The sequence below is a fragment of the Pezoporus wallicus genome, unplaced genomic scaffold (assembly GCF_028554395.1).
Source record: "Pezoporus wallicus isolate ANWC-B61680 ecotype Strahan unplaced genomic scaffold, APGP_CSIRO_Pwel_v1 scaffold_3294, whole genome shotgun sequence".
Taxonomy (NCBI): Eukaryota; Metazoa; Chordata; class Aves; order Psittaciformes; family Psittacidae; genus Pezoporus; species Pezoporus wallicus.
Window position 1 is genome coordinate 2,590,117 of NW_026635478.1, and position 16,058 is coordinate 2,606,174.

Consider the following 16,058-nt stretch of genomic DNA (forward strand, 5'->3'; position numbering starts at 1 on the left):
ATGGGAGCAGACTGATTAACTTATAGAGCTAAATTGTTGAGAATAAGGTTTGTGAAGACCTGCATCTTTGAATCTCAGTGCTCAAAATACTCAACATGCTTAAACACTACTAAAATCATCAAGTTTTCAAAGCTTTTCTTCTCAAAGGCGAAAAATACAGAAAGCCTATGGCTAGAGACAGCAATCAAACTGTGACAACGATGTGCTTTCATTAGCTTGATTACATTGTTTCAGCCAGGTTTATCTAAAGCATAACCCTTCAATACTTGGAACCATGACTACTGTCTTGTAGACAAGCTGGCATAGTTGGCACATGGACTAAAAGATCAAGTACAAGCAGCCCTCTGTTATAGCCTACACAAAGGGAGAAATTACATTGCTAGGCTGATACAATTTTCTGAAGGTGTTATTCTCCGGAATCTGACTGTGATTTCTTAAAAATAAGCTTGTCGCTCATATAGCTGTGAAGACAACATTGAAAATGTGAACTAGCATAAACCAACATGTTCCCAAATGTGAAAACAACCCCAAATCATCTCTCCAAGTAAAAACTGGCCAAATCATCACAATGATTGTTGATTTGGAAGACTAACATAGATTTTCAAGATTTCACAAACAAAGCATTGTGACAGTAGGACCACCAGGAAAAGAAGTCCAGTCTTACAAATGTAATGTACTCATTCTTGACATTTGGCAAATGAGTAAGATTGGACCCGGATTGATACCATTCACTCTCATCTCTCCTTTAACTCTCAGTCTGCACACAGAGCAGGTGTCTCAGGACCAAGAGCCAAGAGATCTTAAGTCCAAGGTTTGGCAGTTTCTCAGTCTGCTCAAAGCAAGCTGGAAGTTTACTATTTGTGAAGAACACTATTCATTATGCCTATCACTAACATTCAACAAATAAATATATAGATCCTTACCAAAATGTCAGCTGTTCAATGTTAAAGCAAAATGTGCATCTTCCTGATTGATGGAAATAAATTGAGTATTTCCAACATGGAATTCAGATTCATCTGACATTAAAATGTCTTGCTCTTGGAATCTTAAGTCAATTCCAACTAACTTGGATCACAGCTCCCTCATCATGTTCCTCAGTAGCAAAACTCTTGCTTAGAGTTGATCTGCTTTAGTTAGTTCAGTGCAGCCTTCTCCGATGGAGGCTTTATTGACAGCTCTGTTCCTAATTCTCACATTCTCTACCCTCCCTTTTTAACTCCATGTGCCCACTTCCAGTTAGAGGTGTTACGCCCCCCCCCCCAAAGAAAAATGCTAAGAGGAAAAGCATCAGGCCCTTAGCTTTCTGAATTAATTTTGGGGTACTGCATTTGAATGCCTTCTAAGTAGAACGAATATGTATAGTATATTTCAATTTGCCTTCTTACTGGATAAATTTATCTCTTCCCGACTATCACATTTTCCTGATCTGTAAAAAAAAAACAAAAAACCAAAACCCAAAAAAAAAGATAAAGGAGCTCACCAGTATTACAGAAAGCAGAGCTTACTTTGAATACATCAGTGAGTTCTTCCAATTCTCACTTGTCAACCATTTGCACAAATTCTTGAAATGGGACTTCACAGGCGTGTAAAGTTAAGAGAGTCTGTGAGTGACCACATGACGACAACTTATATAAGTTATATACACACATCAAAAAGAATCGATCTCTTAGCAAACTACTGTTGCCAGACCAAATTCATCAGCTAAAATCACTTACTCTCCATTCTTTTCAGAGTATCACTGAGACTTTTAGGATGCCATGAAAATGGAGTTTTAATTCGTTAAAGTAACTACACACTACAGGATTAAGTATTTGTACTTGGCAAACAAGTATCAACTTTACATGAATGCTTACAACTTGTGTTCATATTTATTCAAGAAAAAATGCCCCATTATCATGTCAACCTTCCACTGAGGGTTGGTTTCTTTTTTAAGCGGATTATTATATTTTATATTTTGGCATATACGAAAGAATATGACACTAATTGGTTCTTAACATGCATTCAGATGAGAAGTTACCATCCATCACGTCAGGGTCTACTTTAACACTAGTTGTAAGTTAAAATGCTCTTTACGGAACCATTACAATACATTATTATCAGTAATCCTGCTACAGATGGACACTATTAGTTTTCCTTATTAACGTTGTTGCAGTTGAGAACAGTACAGAGCACACCTTGATTTCGTGCATGTGGGCACACATTGCCACTGCTCACAGAGCAGAAAGAATTTTGCAAGGCACATGGCAACATGCATCAGTCCACATGCCAAAATCCTTAGGAAAACCGTTACTGCACGTGTGCAGCAAATTGAGTTCCAGCTGAAATTCTGAGGTATCATTTTTTCCCTCCCAGTACCAAAACTGCCTTCTTGCCATTAGGTAAAATAGCTATTCGTTAAGATGTATTTTTCAATACGCGCCTTTTTCGTAGATACTGAACCATAAACCATCATTCCGATCTCTACACACTTCTCCCTTCCATCAACCTTTTCGGTTTTTTTTTTTCCCCTTATAGAATAACCGTAGCACTTCGCCCAATTAGCGTTCCTTAAATAACCGAAAGGACAAACAGCGGTGCCTTGAAGCCGAGACGTTTTTTGACAAGTTTCAGACCAGAGCACAATCACCAATCACAATCAAGTTACAAGACCTAGGAACACGGAGGTTTGCAATACTGACACAGCCCCCCCCCCCCCCCCCCCGAAAACGGCAGCTGCAGGCTCGGTGTGCCGTGTTACCTCTCCCCCGGGCGCAGCACACCAGGTGGATGCCCACTTTCTCCCCCATCTCCGAAAGGGATTCTGGCTCGGACACGCACGGAGGGAGTACGCTGGGGCAGGCAGGGGTGCCCGGAGCGCCTTCCTCCCCCTACCGCTCCGGCCCGGTGGAAGCTCACCAGCCCACAGCACCGGCTCCGTCAGGCGGCTGAAACTCCGGCCATCCCGGTGCTCACAGCCGCCGCCTCCCCACCGCCCCCTGCCTGCCCCAGGAGCGCGGCACCCCGCAGCGCCGCCGGGTGGGAGTCGCCGTCGCCGCCCGCCCCAGAGGCGGTGGAGGGGCCACCGGCGAGGCTGACATAATCCTGCGAAAGCGGCGACCGCAGACGCCGCCGGCTCTCTCCCGCCAGCCTCCCAGGGTACGCTGCCAGAGCTCTCCCTTCCCCGGGGTGCCCGGGCCGTGTCCCAGTCCCCAGCCTCCCGCTCCGGGCTCCACGGCGGGGCGGGGGCGGCGCCCGATGGCCCCGTGCCCGGCCCCCTGTGCTCTCCCAGCCCTCCCGTGCCCCCCGGTCTCACCTAGGAGCGGCGGCGGCGGAGAGATGAGCTGCCGAGCCCGGCGGAGGCGGGGAGCGGCGGGGGGGCCCGACGTCTGCTCCGCAGCTGCTACCCCTCCGCGCTGAGCATCTTCCCCGCGCCCCGCGGTGAGTCAGGCAGGGCGAGCGCCGCGGAGCCGCGCACACCGGAGCCCCCACCGCCCTTCCCGTCCAGCCGCTGCCGCGCGCGCCCCCGCCAGCTCCCCGCTTCCCCCCCCACCCGCCTTCGCGGGTGCTCGCGCGCGCGTCCTGGTCCGCGCTGCTCCCGGAGGGGGGATGGGGGGTGTGGGTAAGGTAAGGGGTGTGAGGGGCGGAACACGGGGAAGCGCGGAGCGGAGCGGCGCGGGCGCGCGCCCGCGCGCGCGCTCACCGCAGCTCGGTGCGGTGCCGGCGCCGCGCGGGCTGCAGCGGGCGGGAGCTGCCGCGGCGCCTCCCCTCTGCCCCCGCCGTTACTATGGATATGGGCCCGGCCTCTCCTCCGCGCCCGCCCTCGCAGGCGGCCGGCGGCGCGGTGCCGCGCAGCGGGGCGCTCCCGCAGGGCTCCGCTGCCCCGGGCCGGGTGGGGGCCGGCTTGCGGAGCTCGGGCGGCTGTGGGAGCCCGCAGCCAAACTCTGTGCCCGGCGGCAGCTGGCGGGAACCTTTCCCTGCTCCCTCGGCAGAAACATTTTTTGGTTGATTTTTAACGCCAGCGTTTAAATAAATCTTGGTCGAGCTCTCTGCTTCCTGCGTTAATACGACCAAATAAGCATCCCGCAGGATTGTTTACTCCGGTAACTGTACCCCGTTAAGCAGCACCCGCGCTAATAAGGGAAATAAACCACAGAAGGTGACGCCCCTGTAATTTAACTTTACAAAAGGCCAGGGGACAGAGTTGCACTTTCAGTCCCCCATGGCAGTTCTTATCTCCTGCTCTGCTTCCCCAAGGAAGTTACACACTTGATGGCTAAGTGCATTATCTGACAAGATCAGCCAGCAGAACCTGCAAGAAACGTTTTACCAAGTATAAAAATTTTACTTGGTTATGGCAGGTGAAGTGTTCGGTTTCTAATGCAGGCTGCGTTTCCCTGGCTTGTTTACAGCAGATCTCACCAAGAAGGCAGCCAGTCAGTTGCCTCAGGCCCTGATCCTGCCTCCAAAGCTACCAAGACTCAAGGAGAACTGGCTTTTCCGTGAAATAAAAGGCTTAATAAAAAAGTGAAAGACAATTTAAATACCACTCTCTGGACATGGTTTTGCACCGCCAGTTCATAGTGCTGAAATTCACAGCCTTCTCAGGAGGAGGAATATGGACAAAAGATGTAGAAGCCACAGGAGCTGCACCAGCAAGGCAAACTTTCCAAACACATGTATATGTCCATAGTCAAAACTTCTGAGAGACCTCACACTGATTAAATGTAGAAATGTAATTCACAGGCTCTTCTGTTTCGCATGGCCAACTGTATGTGCCCACACAGAACTTCAAGCATAGATAGCTTTGAGCACCAAAATAAGCCCTATTTGAGGCTCTGAATTTACATCCCTCAGAGCATTAATTACATCTTAAACTAGTGGTTAGCTGCATTTTTTCAAAAGCAAATCTTTCAAGAAAACAATGATCCTATCCAGAAGTGATTCTCTTGATTATAAACAGTGTCAGGAACACCTGTTCTCTACAAAAAGTTTTGCTGTGGCCACACATGGCCACTGAGCTCAGCACAATTAATGAATAGGTCAGCTGGATTGACTTGACTCAGCCACAACATTGTAGACTTTGAATGCACTAGTACACGTGAGTAAAGGCAGTAGAGTAAATTCTGTAAGTCACTAAGAGCAAATTAGTGCTCTCGGAGAACTGGCTGACTGGCTGCACCAAGAGGGTAGTGGTGAACAGCTCCTTTTCCAGCTGGGGACCTGTTGCTGGTCAGATAAGTATTGAAAGACTGTTCAGCGTCTTCATGAATGAGCCAGATGATGGGATCAAATGTACCCTGATGGAGTTTGATGATGAGTTGGAAAGGGGACACTTTGGAAGGGAGAGACACCCTCCAGGATAACCTGGATAGGCTGGAAGAATAGGCTAACAAGAACCTCACGAAGTTCAACAAGGGCAAGTGTAAGGTCTTGCACCTGGTAAAAACAGACCTAGAGTGCAGCACAGACTGGGATCTACATGGCTGGGGAGCAGCTCTCTGGAAAAGGAGCAGGGGGTTGAAATGGACAAGCTCCATGTAGGTGAACAGTGTGCTGCTGTGCCAAGTAAAGCCAACAGAATGCTGGGTTACATCAACAAGGGCATCACCAGTACAGATAAAAATGTCACTATCCCACTCAGAGATTATCAGGCCACACCTGGAATACTGTGTTCAGTTTCGGTCCCCACTATACAAAAAAGAAGTGGAAAGGCTGGAGAGGGTCCAGAGAAGGGCCACAAAACTGATCCAGGGACTGGGTATCCTGCCATACAAGGAAAGGTTGAGAGAACTGGGTTTGCTCAACCTTGAGAAAAGAAAGCTCGGGAGAGACCTCATCACCATGATCCACTATTTAAAGGCTGGCTACAAAGATGATGGAGACTCCCTTTTTAAAAGGAGTCAAATGAACAACACAAGGGGTAACGGGCACTAGTTCCTCCTGGGAAGATTCCAGTTGGACAGAAGAAGAAAACTTTTCACAATGAGAATGATCAGCCATTGCAATATCTCCTTAGAGGACTGGTGGATTCCCCAGTTTTGGATACTTGTAAAATTCAACTGGACAGGGTTCTGGGACATCTGGTTTAGGTCATACTTGCCTAGAGAAGTTGTACCAGATGATCCTTGAGGTCCCTTCCAACCTGGTATTCTATGATTCTGTGAACCGTTGATTATTTAAGAGGTGAAAGGAACACTTAAAGGATAATGCAAGCTCCTAGAGATACAGGCTTTTTAAACCAATTTTAGTTAATTAATCCTGCCAAATTAATGTTGGGAAACCCTAAGCATTACTTTCAAAACATATAAAAATAAAAAGGATGAGATTTGGAAAGTTTTGATTTTAACTGAATACTCTCTGCTTCTTTGCATAGCTCTTTTCTCTCTTTTCTCTCTGGTGTTTATATAGATTTGAAGTAGCCCATATGGGGAAGGACTGAGCCGAATACAAAAGTTTAGTTTCACCCTTCAGAAGAAAACATAAACATTTTGCAATTTTTTTTTTGAGAATGACCATTTCAATACATGCCAATAACAATTTATAGATGCAGTCTGGAGTTTATATAGATTTCAGGGTATTGAGTAGCCCATAGGCTATGGGGGAAGGACTGAGCCGAATACAAAAGTTTAGTTTCACCCTGAATCAGAAGAAAAGATAAACATTTTGCAATGTTTCCTGAACAGAACTCCAAAGATTGAGACTCTAAATATGAGAATGACCATTTCAAGACATTTCTTTTTCATCCTTGCAAAACACGTTAATGCAGTTTTAAACATTACATCTAAATAGTCAGTATCAGTTCTGTTCTGAGAGGAACAGGTCTTTTCAAAGTAGACATTTTGGCAGCATTTCCTTAAAATGCCGAATTATGTTTATGAATCTGTCCAAACTTTTCCAACCCCTTGTATTTCCACATCACCATCCCTCCCGCTAGCAAGACTTTCTGCACGGCTCCAAGTCACTTTGTCCTGGATTTTGTGAGATCTACATCTGTAAAGTGAAATCAGATCTTTAGTATAGGTGGGATGTGATCCCTTAACGGCTTTCTGAGTTAGCATCCTGGGTTCAGCTGGAGCGCGCCAGCATCACGTGGCCACTCGAATGAGACAGCACCAGCACCAGTATGTGAACTTGTGTGAATTAATTGCCTGTGAATGAACCGTGTAGTATACATCTTTGATGGCTGTGTGACCCGAGGGACAGCCCCCTGGCCTTCCAGCGTGTGTTGATGGGAGTCATTGGAAGGTTGAGTGCCAGCGGCAAGCCAGGGGCCACCCTGGGGGTTTTCCGTGCGCAGAACGTGGCTGGCTTGCGTTCCCAGCGCGGCAGGGAACCAGCAAGGGGCACAAGGCGGCGGGCCCCGTCCGCGGACAAGGCATATTGGTTTTTGGGATGCCGCAGGCAAAAGCTCGTGGCGGTGGATTGCGGGGGCTTCGAACCCCTGACGCGCTGTACGAGTCCCCACTGCACCCGCTGAGACTCCGCAGCCGTACTAACCGCGCCACCGAGCCACCTGCTGGTGGGGGTTAGCGGCGGGCTTTAAACCTCGACCGGGAGGAGCAACGCTTCAATGGGATTGCTAAACCAGACGAGGAACAAGTTAGGGACGTCAGCATGAATCCCATGTGATGGTGGCGGAGCATGCAGCACTGCCAGCCATTTGCCTGTACCTGCCATAAACTTCATTACTTCCACTGACTGCACCATATTGCAGACTAGAGCAGCTCTGCAGGAAGGAAGCGAGTGTGTAAAAATTACCAAGTCCTAAGAAAGAATGAAGGTTTCTATCAAGACGGTGAAAGAAGGGCACTTTTAGGAGTTCAGCAGCTCGGCGAGGAGGCAAACGTGAACCCAGCCCGTTGTACTGTTTTGACAGGGAAGATCTGCGTGGTTCCAGCACAAGGTACATTTCCCAGTCAGCCGCTCTCACCTTACCTGGATGCCTTTCCAGCCAGCAGGTCTTTAAGGTCTGCACACTTGGAGCTGAGTAGGGTGTCACGGCTATGTCAGCAGTGAGTGAGACATGTCTGTACCTGCATGCTGTCATTTTAGAGTTAAGCAAGTGCCATCCAGAGGAAAATGACACAACAAGAACTATCTACAAATAATTAAAGGCATGTCATAAAGTAGGCCATTTTTTTGATTAATCAAAGAAGACCGAGGAATTCATTTAACATGTAGTAGGGAAAATTTAGGTTACGCTTTAGGAAAGACTGTGTAATATCTGACCAAATACGAGCTCATGTACAAAACGGAGTTTGCCACCACTGGTTTAAAGTGAAAAAAACTTTTAAGAACTCTAATTTCTTGGGGTGAATTAGAAATAATGAAACCCTGTGCTTTAGAAGAGAAAGTATCGGGTGACCTCTAGAGGTCATCTCAAGCCCAAGCAATCCTGTAGCTGCAATAACCTATGGCTTTTGTTAAAAGGCAATAAAAATATGAGACTGATTTACACCTTTGTGTTGTATACAATTATACTGTATTTTACCTACCCTCTAGGTACTTTAGACGTTTACCACTACTTTATGCAAACCATTCATTTTCATAAACTTTTTGCTTCAAATACCCTTACGTTAAGGACCTTAGGGCAACCTTATTATGTAAGTAGAAAACGGTTTCTTATGGGCATGAGTGAATGAGAAGCAGACTGAAACACCAGATTCTGAAAGAATACATTTGGGTTTGTAAATAAGAACATTTGAAAGGCTGTACAAATTAAATATAAAGGTCTATAGCATTGAATTGTGCATGACAGTGACTCCTCAGTCCCCAGTCTTGTAATACACATTGCGGTGAGACAGTCACACTCAAGTGTGCTGCAAAGCCCAGTCCCTGGCAACTAGCAGTGGATGTTCCATACTTTTATCCATTAAAAGAGAATTTCTAAGAAATTACCCCCCCCCCCCTTTTTCCATTTCATATACTTTTCTTTGGAGATCTGAATTTCTTTCTCATTTCTAATGAGGTTCTGTGGAGTCAGGGAAGGCACTTCTCTTTTTAAATGGTGTGTGCTCCTCCCAAATATGTATTAGTCAGTGAAAATTTTAGCAATCACACTTTTATCTAAGTAAAACCTTGTAGATGCTTCAGCTCATTATTTTTAAATAACATTCCTAATTACCTACCTAAATTGTTTCTTAAATTCCACATAGTATTAAGTAGGAAAGTCAAAAAGGTTGTTAATTAGCTGTTACAGAAATCTGAAGGTCTGATAGTTCTTACGAATACAGTTCCATGAGGCACACAGCAATAGGAATGTAGAAAGAGCCTCAAAGAAAAAAATCTGTCAGGTAATAAAGATGTGACATAATTCTCTCTCACTGGAATATCTTCTTAGGGAAGTGGCGGATTCCCCAATTTGGATACTTGCAAAATTCAACTGGACAGGGTTCTGGGACATCTGGTTTAGGTCATACTTGCCTAGAGAAGTTGTACCAGATGATCCTTGAGGTCCCTTCCAACCTGGTATTCTATGATTCTGTGAACCATTGATTATTTAAGAGATGAAAGGAACACTTAAAGGATAATGCAAGCTCCTAGAGATACAGGCTTTTTAAACCGATTTTAGTTAATTAATCCTGCCAAATTAATGTTGGGGAACCCTAAGCATTACTTTCAAAGCATATAAAAATAAAAAGGATGAGATTTGGAAAGTTTTGATTTTAACCAAATACTCTCTGCTTCTTTGCATAGCTCTTTTTTCTCGTCGTTTGTTTTTTTTTCCCAATAAAATTTATAGATGCAGTCTGGTGTTTATATAGATTTGAAGTAGCCCATATGGGGAAGGACTGAGCCGAATACAAAAGTTTAGTTTCACCCTGAATCAGAAGAAAAGATAAACATTTTGCAATGTTTCCTGAACAGAACTCCAAAGATTGAGACTCTAAATATGAGAATGACCATTTCAAGACATTTCTTTTTCATCCTTGCAAAACACGTTAATGCAGTTTTAAACATTGCATCTAAATAGTCAGTATCAGTTCTGTTCTGAGAGGAACAGGTCTTTTCAAAGTAGACATTTTGGCAGCATTTCCTTAAAATGCCGAATTATGTTTATGAATGTGTCTAAACTTTTCCAGCCCCTTGTATTTCCACATCACCATCCCTCCCGCTAGCAAGACTTTCTGCACGGCTCCAAGTCACTTTGTCCTGGATTTTGTGAGATCTACATCTGTAAAGTGAAATCAGATCTTTAGTATAGGTGGGATGTGATCCCTTAACGGCTTTCTGAGTTAGCATCCTGGGTTCAGCTGGAGCGCGCCAGCATCACGTGGCCACTCGAATGAGACAGCACCAGCACCAGTATGTGAACTTGTGTGAATTAATTGCCTGTGAATGAACCGTGTAGTATACATCTTTGATGGCTGTGTGACCCGAGGGACAGCCCCCTGGCCTTCCAGCGTGTGTTGATGGGAGTCATTGGAAGGTTGAGTGCCAGCGGCAAGCCAGGGGCCACCCTGGGGGTTTTCCGTGCGCAGAACGTGGCTGGCTTGCGTTCCCAGCGCGGCAGGGAACCAGCAAGGGGCACAAGGCGGCGGGCCCAGTCCGCGGACAAGGCATATTGGTTTTTGGGATGCCGCAGGCAAAAGCTCGTGGCGGTGGATTGCGGGGGCTTCGAACCCCTGACGCGCTGTACGAGTCCCCACTGCACCCGCTGAGACTCCGCAGCCGTACTAACCGCGCCACCGAGCCACCTGCTGGTGGGGGTTAGCGGCGGGCTTTAAACCCCGACCGGGAGGAGCAATGCTTGAATGGGATTGCTAAATCAGACGAGGAACAAGTTAGGGACGTCAGCATATAAAGACGTATTCCTTTTCCTGATCCCGCAGGAAAACGCTCGTGGCTGTCGGCATCGCGGTGAGATTCGAACCCGTGACGCGCTGTACCAGTCCCCCCAGCACTCGCTGAGACTTCGCAGCTTTGTTGACCGCGCCACAGAGCCACCTGCTGGTGGGGCTTAGCGGCGGGGTTTAAACCCCCACCGGGAGGAGCAACGCTTTCATGGGATTGCTAAACCAGACGAGGAACAAGTTAGGGACGTCAGCATGAATCCCATGTGATGGTGGCGGAGCATGCAGCACTGCCAGCCATTTGCCTGTACCTGCCATAAACTTCATTACTTCCACTGACTGCACCATATTGCAGACTAGAGCAGCTCTGCAGGAAGGAAGCGAGTGTGTAACAGTTACCAAGTCCTAAGAAAGAATGAAGGTTTCTATCAAGACGGTGAAAGAAGGGCACTTTTAGGAGTTCAGCAGCTCGGCGAGGAGGCAAACGTGAACCCAGCCCGTTGTACTGTTTTGACAGGGAAGATCTGCGTGGTTCCAGCACATAAATTTAGTAAACGTACATAGATACGTTTTATTCTTGTGACCACGATAACAATAGAGGTTATTCTAGCTTTGTCTAACTAGAAAGGAAAAGAAAGAGATGAGTGAACAGGTATGATGCAACGTGTGATCAGAAAGCAAAGCAATGAAAAAGAGTGAAAATCTGCTGTCAATTCTGACTAAGGATTATATTCTGAGGTAAAATCCCACTTATGCATTCCTTGGTGTATAAGGCAGAATATTTGCTTCCTAGTAACAGACAACTAAATGGGGAGCCTTGAAGTGAATGTGCGTGAGTGTTCATGTTTTTACTGGGAGAAGGGAAGCAGTAACGGCATATTGAACTGAAGTAAGGAGGTGACTTGCTCAGCTGATTGGTGGTCTTTGTGTAGGAAAAGAAAGCATAAAAATCATAAAAGTTGGTATTTTTTCCTATTATTTTTTTCCCGTAAATGTAGGTTTAAAATTTGTAAGTCACAAAAGAAGGAATAAATGGTTCACAGAGAGTTAGAGAGAGAAGGCTAGTTGAGGAAATGATTTTGAGCTGGACAGTACAGTTAGTCTGAAAATACCATGAGATAGATCAGCTTTCAAGAGAAAAGAAATTTTCCTTGACTTGAAAAATGCATGCATATGCATACAGCATGTATATCAACATTAAATATATGGCTTCTAATGTCTATTTAATGGCACTGTAAGATGCATATGCATGTTAACAAAATTCTAAATGCTGAATATTGGTGTCAAAGGCCATGTTGCAAAACATTATTGTATTGTAATGGCGGCCCTCGTATACTTACACTATTCACTTATTAGACACAAATGTTCTATGTCTGAGACTCTGCAGTGTAAAAATTGTCAATATATTATTAACAGATTGATGTAGTTTCTTTATAATTAAGATGTTACATTAAAAATACCGAATTTTCGTTTGAAAAATCTAGTTGAAGCATTTCTTCCCGGAATGGCATGTTTTGGATAAGTAAAACAAAATGGAATATTCTTTTTTTTTTAATTTTTCCTCCCTTCCCCCGCCCCCCCCAGTAAAAAAAAAAAAAAAAAAAAAACAAAGCATTGTTTATCTTTCCAAATCAGTGACTTTCTCACAGTATCTATAATTAAGATTTCTACATTCTCCCAGAAAGGTAGAGTCCCTCAAGGTTAGTATTTCAGTACATCATGAGATTCTGTCTGAACAAGTACCATGGTGAATCAGAGGAGTCACTAGACTATGTACTATTGAAATATGTCTATGAAGGCTGATCCTTCTTGAAAATGACAGCAATATACTTTTAACCTACAAAGCTACTATTTTGTTTTGACTGAAAATTCGAACCAAACGTCTGGCTATGTCCAAATGAAACTTTTGAATAAAATTTTCTCCATTCAATGTTTTGTGATTTCATTTTCTTGTCATGAATCAGAGCTAAAAGAAATGTTAAAGTTCTAGAACAATAACTGGATAAAAAAAAAAAAAAAAAAAAAAAAGAATAAATTATCATTTAAAGAAAAAAATCTATTCAAATTTTAGGACGTAATCAAAGAGAAAACATACACCGTCAAAATACCAGCTCACGTTAATGATTCAGAAAATTCCTATCTTTTAGGGCAAGAAGGGATTGCTGCATAACGAATGCAAGGCAAAGGTACGATGACCTTTAATTCTCTCCCCAGGATCAAATATAAATTGATCCTATGTTAATATTTCACACCACTGCGAAGGAGAGAAATGTGTTATTTTTCTGCATTAAGATCCTGGAATGTCATACCATAAGACAATTTATGGCAAAGAGGTTGATCTAAGGAACCTGCATCTGGTCACGGGAACACTTACATGCAAGAAGGGCAACATCATACACACTCCTTGTAGGCCCAATCAGAACAACATTAGCTCTTGCTGCTGTGTGGTTACACCTAACTGACCCAAGTAAAACAGGAGAGAGAATTTCAGGACTCCCCAACCGCTGCCTCTCTTAACATCACTCTTACATTTCCCCTTAAATTGCCCTTTTCCTCCTCCTTGTTTCTAGGGTTCCCTTTAGGCTATGGCTATGCAGTACTGGAGGGTGATTAAAGATAAGAGTATTGTCTAGGGGGACAGTATTTAAAAGGATGAGCTCCCGCCAAAGCAGCTGGATAGACTGTGGCTGCACGGAGATGTTTTGGAAACAAGATCTATGCGGGATTATACAGAAGTTTAGCTTCACCCTGAATCAGAAGAAAAGATAAACATTTTGCAATGTTTCCTGAACAGAACTCCAAAGATTGAGACTCTAAATATGAGAATGACCATTTCAAGACATTTCTTTTTCATCCTTGCAAAACACGTTAATGCAGTTTTAAACATTGCATCTAAACAGTCAGTATCAGTTCTGTTCTGAGAGGAACAGGTCTTTTCAAAGTAGACATTTTGGCAGCATTTCCTTAAAATGCCGAATTATGTTTATGAATGTGTCTAAACTTTTCCAGCCCCTTGTATTTCCACATCACCATCCCTCCCGCTAGCAAGACTTTCTGCACGGCTCCAAGTCACTTTGTCCTGGATTTTGTGAGATCTACATCTGTAAAGTGAAATCAGATCTTTAGTATAGGTGGGATGTGATCCCTTAACGGCTTTCTGAGTTAGCATCCTGGGTTCAGCTGGAGCGCGCCAGCATCACGTGGCCACTCGAATGAGACAGCACCAGCACCAGTATGTGAACTTGTGTGAATTAATTGCCTGTGAATGAACCGTGTAGTATACATCTTTGATGGCTGTGTGACCCGAGGGACAGCCCCCTGGCCTTCCAGCGTGTGTTGATGGGAGTCATTGGAAGGTTGAGTGCCAGCGGCAAGCCAGGGGCCACCCTGGGGGTTTTCCGTGCGCAGAACGTGGCTGGCTTGCGTTCCCAGCGCGGCAGGGAACCAGCAAGGGGCACAAGGCGGCGGGCCCCGTCCGCGGACAAGGCATATTGGTTTTTGGGATGCCGCAGGCAAAAGCTCGTGGCGGTGGATTGCGGGGGGCTTCGAACCCCTGACGCGCTGTACGAGTCCCCACTGCACCCGCTGAGACTCCGCAGCCGTACTAACCGCGCCACCGAGCCACCTGCTGGTGGGGGTTAGCGGCGGGCTTTAAACCCCGACCGGGAGGAGCAATGCTTGAATGGGATTGCTAAATCAGACGAGGAACAAGTTAGGGACGTCAGCATATAAAGACGTATTCCTTTTCCTGATCCCGCAGGAAAACGCTCGTGGCTGTCGGCATCGCGGTGAGATTCGAACCCGTGACGCGCTGTACCAGTCCCCCCAGCACTCGCTGAGACTTCGCAGCTTTGTTGACCGCGCCACAGAGCCACCTGCTGGTGGGGCTTAGCGGCGGGGTTTAAACCCCCACCGGGAGGAGCAACGCTTTCATGGGATTGCTAAACCAGACGAGGAACAAGTTAGGGACGTCAGCATGAATCCCATGTGATGGTGGCGGAGCATGCAGCACTGCCAGCCATTTGCCTGTACCTGCCATAAACTTCATTACTTCCACTGACTGCACCATATTGCAGACTAGAGCAGCTCTGCAGGAAGGAAGCGAGTGTGTAACAGTTACCAAGTCCTAAGAAAGAATGAAGGTTTCTATCAAGACGGTGAAAGAAGGGCACTTTTAGGAGTTCAGCAGCTCGGCGAGGAGGCAAACGTGAACCCAGCCCGTTGTACTGTTTTGACAGGGAAGATCTGCGTGTTCCAGCACATAAATTTAGTAAACGTACATAGATACGTTTTATTCTTGTGACCACGATAACAATAGAGGTTATTCTAGCTTTGTCTAACTAGAAAGGAAAAGAAAGAGATGAGTGAACAGGTATGATGCAACGTGTGATCAGAAAGCAAAGCAATGAAAAAGAGTGAAAATCTGCTGTCAATTCTGACTAAGGATTATATTCTGAGGTAAAATCCCACTTTATGCATTCCTTGGTGTATAAGGCAGAATATTTGCTTCCTAGTAACAGACAACTAAATGGGGAGCCTTGAAGTGAATGTGCGTGAGTGTTCATGTTTTTACTGGGAGAAGGGAAGCAGTAACGGCATATTGAACTGAAGTAAGGAGGTGACTTGCTCAGCTGATTGGTGGTCTTTGTGTAGGAAAAGAAAGCATAAAAATCATAAAAGTTGGTATTTTTTCCTATTATTTTTTTCCCGTAAATGTAGGTTTAAAATTTGTAAGTCACAAAAGAAGGAATAAATGGTTCACAGAGAGTTAGAGAGAGAAGGCTAGTTGAGGAAATGATTTTGAGCTGGACAGTACAGTTAGTCTGAAAATACCATGAGATAGATCAGCTTTCAAGAGAAAAGAAATTTTCCTTGACTTGAAAAATGCATGCATATGCATACAGCATGTATATCAACATTAAATATATGGCTTCTAATGTCTATTTAATGGCACTGTAAGATGCATATGCATGTTAACAAAATTCTAAATGCTGAATATTGGTGTCAAAGGCCATGTTGCAAAACATTATTGTATTGTAATGGCGGCCCTCGTATACTTACACTATTCACTTATTAGACACAAATGTTCTATGTCTGAGACTCTGCAGTGTAAAAATTGTCAATATATTATTAACAGATTGATGTAGTTTCTTTATAATTAAGATGTTACATTAAAAATACCGAATTTTCGTTTGAAAAATCTAGTTGAAGCATTTCTTCCCGGAATGGCATGTTTTGGATAAGTAAAACAAAATGGAATATTCTTTTTTTTTTAATTTTTCCTCC

The 16,058-nt window shown here is 44.8% G+C and overlaps 1 protein-coding gene across 14 annotated transcripts in view; it reads right to left on the reverse strand.

Annotated features, from left to right (window-relative positions):
• The window catches only part of ANKS1B (ankyrin repeat and sterile alpha motif domain containing 1B), a 441,168-nt gene that overhangs the window by 86,467 nt on the left and 338,643 nt on the right, over positions 1-16,058 (reverse strand). Inside the window, exon 1 of one of the 14 annotated variants that reach the window (XM_057425400.1) lies at positions 3,680-3,711. The exons of 11 other annotated variants lie outside the window; for them this stretch is intronic. The gene's annotated coding sequence lies outside the window, so the exon portion shown is untranslated. Of the gene's footprint in view, positions 1-2,895; positions 3,004-3,292; positions 3,554-3,679; positions 3,712-16,058 lie in introns of those variants that run through there. 2 more of the 14 variants (XM_057425382.1, XM_057425390.1) reach the window with 2 other exon arrangements.